This window comes from Octodon degus, unplaced genomic scaffold (genome assembly GCF_000260255.1).
Source record: "Octodon degus isolate 3935 unplaced genomic scaffold, OctDeg1.0 scaffold00099, whole genome shotgun sequence".
Taxonomy (NCBI): Eukaryota; Metazoa; Chordata; class Mammalia; order Rodentia; family Octodontidae; genus Octodon; species Octodon degus.
This window is the reverse complement of record NW_004524675.1, coordinates 5,526,412-5,532,086: the sequence shown is the minus strand read 5'-3', so window position 1 is coordinate 5,532,086 and position 5,675 is coordinate 5,526,412. Positions and strand designations below refer to the sequence as shown.

Below are 5,675 nucleotides of genomic sequence, written 5' to 3'. Positions count from 1 at the left end.
GTACAGAGACACACCCAGAAGACAGGCATGGGGGGACACACGTGGAAGTCAAGGTCTGCAGGGCACTGCAGCAAGCAGATTACAAGTTTGAACCCAGACTGGGCAACTTAGCAACTTAGTAAGAACCTGTCTCGAAATAAAAAATACAAAAAGTGCAGGAAATGTAACTCTGTGCAAAGTTCTAACACCAGTACTGCAAAATCCTGCTACTACAACTCTACCTAAAATAATAATAACAAATAAAATAAGAAAATAAAAACCCACATACAACATATGAAAAGGTAGCCATAAGTTAACAAAAAGGATAAATTCACCCCAGTGAAATAGAAATAACAGTGAAATTCCAAATAATTTTAGCTTAAGTTATGTTTAGGATCTTCAAAAATAAAGAAAAGAGGGCCTGAGGAGATAGAATTCAGTAGAATAAGTGCTTGCCTGGCAAGCGTAGGGTCCTGTGTTCAATCTCTGGTACTGCAAATAAATAAATTCATTAAATAAAAAATAAAGAAAAGAATATATATTCTGTATCATTTCTCATTTTTATTATCATTATTTTGTACTTCTCAAAAAATAAAATAAAGAAAATATTACATAAATATTACAAAAGTTATAGATTGAAAAAAGGCAGGCGTAAATGAAGAATAATTGCATGAAAACTAAACTATCAGAAATTCTTTTTTATTTTTTTCAGTACTGGGGATTGAACCCAGGACCCAGGGCCTTTACACTGAGCTACATCCATAGGACTCAAGGGCCTTGTTTTTTGTTTTGTTTTTGTTTTTGTTTTTGAGTAAGGATCTCATGAAGTCACTAATTGGCAAAGCTGGACTTGAACTTGAAATCCTTCTTTCTCAGCCTTCAGAAGTTCTGGAATCATAAATTCTACCATTAATGTGGCTAATTTAATAACTGTTTAAAAGAAACAAGTTAAGATACACATACCATACATAAAGTGGTATATCACTTCTAGGTAGACTAAAATGTTGAAGACGTCTCAGGCTTTCACAGAGAGCACATTGGCCAAGCAATGGCCGTGACTCATCCACATGGCTGACACTGACAAAGGTTCTACAATCTGAGGTACAGGATCTCAGGATAAATCCTGAGGGGATTTCACTGACCTTCTCAGACCCAAAAGCTACAATTCTTGTTGCATAGGTCCTGCTTTACCTTGGTCTTAACCATCCAGTAGAAAAGTATGAAGACGAAATATAGGAAGTAAAGCCATGCTGTTATGTTGAGCTGTGGGGGACTCAGGTCAACAATTTCTGACATTGCCAGTGAAGCAGAAGACCCAATGCTATTATGGGCTACTGGACTCTTTTAGAATATTTTGCTGAGTTTACACACCTATAATATTCAAATAACGGAACTTAGAAAAAAAGGGGTATACAGATGAATGTCCATTTTGTATCTGTGTATTCAAAGTGGTTAGGACAGATATATAGTTACATTCTCTTAATGAACAGAATGATTTGTTCTAATGGTGTTTGTAAATAGGATCTCAAGTCCGCATCTTGTACAGCAATTAATCACTAATAAGAATATTTGCAGTGTGTTAGTTATTGAAACTGTCCTACCAATTTGATTTGAAACTGTCTCATTGCTATCTGTTTATCAATAAAATTATGAAAAAAAAGTTGAAGGCATGTACTATAAGCCCTAATGTTACTTCTGCAATAAAAGATAAAGAAATTTTAGCTGAAATACTAAATGTTATATAAAATAAAGTCAAATGATAATCTACAAAAGAAAGAGAAAAATAGAAATAAAGAATAGATGAGTCAAAGATCAAATATCCAGGTCAACCATTTCGATATTTATCAAATGTAAATGGTCTAAACACCTCAATTTAGACAGAAATTATCAATTTAGGTAGAAATGCCAAACCAGTTGTAACAATTAAGTTGATTGTGTCAACTTGGCCAGGAGGCTTCTGAGGGAGTTGATATAGCATCCCTCTTAGTTTTTGATGGATATTAGAGACACGAGCTTAGGGACCATATAGTCTTTGGCCTCTCCCACTCTGGCATTGTTCCTTTATTCTACTTCCTGCATGTGATGCACTAGTCACCTTTGGTACACTGTGATCTTCTATCATGATTTTTCTGCCTAGGAATCAGCCAACCATAGACTGAAATCCCTCAAACTGCAAGCCAAATTAAACTCTCCTCCATTAAATTGTGTGGGTCAACCCAATGGCTAACATAATTATAAATGGGGAAAACTAAAATCTTTTACTCTCAGATCTAGAACAAGACAAGGAGGTTCCTCTATCGCCACTCCCATTCAATATAGTTCTGGAGTCATTAGTTACAGCCATTAGACAAGAGAGAGAAATAAAAGGAATAAAAATAGGTGAAGAAGAAGTTAGACCATCATTATTTTCAGATGATATGATACTTCACTTGAAAGACCCAAAAAACTACACCAAGAAGTTACTCCAATAGACACACAAATTCAGTAGAATAACAGGATACAAAGTCAATATCAAAAAATAAATAATAGGGGCTGGGGAGATAGCTCAGTAGAATAAGCACTTGCCTGGCAAGCACAAGGTCCTGAGTTCAATCCCTGGTCCCGCAAAAATAAATAAATAAATAAATAAATAATTAATAATCCTCTACACAAATAAGAAATGCACTGAGAGGAAAATTAGAGAAACAATACCTTTCACAGTAGCACTGCAGAAAACGATATACCTTGGAATTAATCTAACCAAAGAAGTCAAAGCATTTTTCAAATAAAATTACAGTATTCTAAAGAAAGAGATCATAGAGGGCTTCAAAAAATGGAAAGATATTCCCTGCTCATGGGTAGGAAGGACCAATATCGTCAAGATGAACATAATCCAAAAATTGCTGTACCAATTTAATGCAATCCATATCAAACTACCACCAACACACCTCACAGACTTAGAGAAATTGTTCCTAAAATTCACTTGAAACCTGAAAAGACCTAGAATAGCAAAGGTAATCCTGGGCAACAAAGAAAAGCCAGGAGCCATTACAATTCCTGACTTGAAATTATACTACAAAGCTACTGTGTTTAAATCAGCATGGTACCGGCAACAAAAATAGACATGAGGATCAGTGGAATAGATTAGAAGTTGCAGAACCTTCTACAAACATTCACAACCACCTTTTCTTCAACAAAGAGGCCAAACAGTTACTGGAAGAAAGATAGCCTCTTTAACAAATGGTGCAGGAAAAACTGGCTCTCTACATGCCGAGAATGAAAACTTGACCCGTCTATCACCATGCACTAAACTAAAGTCAAAATGGATTAAAGATATAAACATTAAAACAGAAACAATAAATCTCCTGGAAGAGGAACTCTTGAAGACATAGGGATAGTCAAAGAGTTCATGAACAAAAATCAAATAACATGGTTGATACTTGAAAGAATTAACAACTGGAACCTCCTATTATTGAGAAATTCTTGCATGCCAAAAGAAATTACCAACAAAGTGAAAAGATAACCCACAAATTGGGAAAAAATATTAACTAATAAGTACTCAGACAAAGGTCTGCTCTCTAGAATTTATAAAGAACTAAAAAATGCTAGGGCCCCAAAATTTAAAGACCCAAACCAGAAATGGGCATCTGAAATTAACACACACTTCTCTGAGGACAAAATTAAAGAAGCGAATAAATACATGAAAAATGTTCCACATCACTAGCCATCAGTGAAATGCAAATTAAACCAATACTAATATACCATATCACCCGAGAAAGAGTGGCTATCATCAAGAAATCACCCTACAGCAACTGTTGGAGAGGCTGTGGGGAAAAAGGAACCCTTCTCCACTGCTGGTGGGAATGTAGACTAATGCCACCATTATGGAAATCAGTATGGAGACTCCTTAAAACACAAGGACTGGAAATCCCATTCAAACCAGCTATCCTCCTACTGGAAATTTTCCCAGAGAAACTGAAAATGTCATATCATAGTGATATATGTGTACCTATGTTTATAGCACCACAATTTGTGATAGCCAAATCTTGGAAACAATCAAGATGCCTGTCACCTGAAAAATGGGTGAAAAAGATGTGGTATTTTTATACAATGGAGTATTACTCCGCTATAAAGAATGATAAACTCAAAGCCTTTATATTTAAGTGGATGCCACTTGAAGATATATTCATAAGTGAAGTAAACCAGACCCACATGTGCAAATGTAATATAGTCTCCCTATTGTAAGAACTCAAAAAATGCAAATAGAAAGGTATAACACAGTTAAAAGGAAAGTGAGAACTTAAAGTTTAGACAATGAAGAGAGGGCAAGGAGAAAAGCTAGGAAACATGACAGGGGCAAATCCATACATTTATATGCACAAGACAGTTAAGGCAATGATCCTGAGAATCTTCAGCAGGTTTTTGAAATTAGCAGTTAATTGGTAGGTTTCTCACCCTGACTAACTATACTGATACCTGTTTACTAAGCAACTGCACTGAAGATTTCAATGTGTAATACTAAGATCATGCTTGGAATGCCTGTCATTCTGGTCTTCTAAATACATACTGCTTGTCATATCATACCAATTACTGCCGTACTGTCTCTGAAGTAAATGTTTGTTTTTTAAAAAGGGCAATAAATGGAAACAAGAGACAAGAAAAAAATGTCATAAGATTGCCCTGCTACAATGCTATATATGTTTAGATTTCTAAGTTTCTGTGTAAAATATGTAATTATTTATTCTTTTTTAATATTTTCACTTTTTAATTTTTTTCTTCACATTCTGTAGGGACTTAATGTTTAACATATAAACGCTTGATGGAAAATACCTGTTCCATGTTATGTTTAAGATGTTTGATATTCAGACAGACAGTGAGGTTAAGTTCAAATGCCTATGTTGTAGGGTAATAATAATAAGCTTCTCTTCTGGAGAGTTGACAACCTAAGTATGCAGACCAAAAATTAGAGAATTAGGGCTGCAAGGACAGCCAACATTTTGGCCCTAGCCTTTCAAGGTCAGTGAGGACTCAGGACATAGGAGAGCCTGTACTGTAAAATTATGTAACTCAGTTGTGTCCCAAATTTTCGAATCAAGGAAATTATGGAGCCACAGAGGAAAGTGATCAATGATGGAGAGTATACCCAAGGAGAGCCACCTGGAGAGAAAACATTCTCTCAGGCTTTCACAAAGAGCAAAGTGGTCAAGCAATGGCTGTGACTCATCCACATGGCTGACACTGACAAAGGATCTACAAATTGTGGTACAGGATTTCAGGATGAATCCTGAGGGTATTTGACTGACCTTGTCAGATAAAAAAAGTTACATGTCTTTTTATATAGGACTTGCTTTATCTTGGTCTTAACCACCCAGCAGAAAAGTAAAAAAACGAAGTATAAAATATAAAGCCATATTAATATGCTGAGCTGCAAAAGACTCAAGTCAACAGCTTCTGTCATTGCCAGTCCCATGGAAAACCCATCACTTTTATGGACTACTGGACTATATTGGAATATTTTGCTGAATTCAAGCACCTACAATATTTAAATGACAATGGAATACCCTTCTCTGACAAAACTGAACAAAAAAAGTAGATACAAATTAATCACCAGGGGCTGGAGAGATGGCTCAGTGGTCTAAAGCACCTACTTAGAACAAGCTTAGCAAAGCATCGGGGACCGCGGTTCAATCCCCCAGCACCACATGCCAGCCAGCCCC

At 35.9% G+C, this 5,675-nt stretch overlaps 1 pseudogene; it reads right to left on the bottom strand.

The window, feature by feature from the left end:
* Positions 1–799: 799 nt before the first annotated feature.
* Positions 800–5,675, bottom strand: part of LOC101571253 — a 124,225-nt pseudogene continuing 119,349 nt past the window's right edge.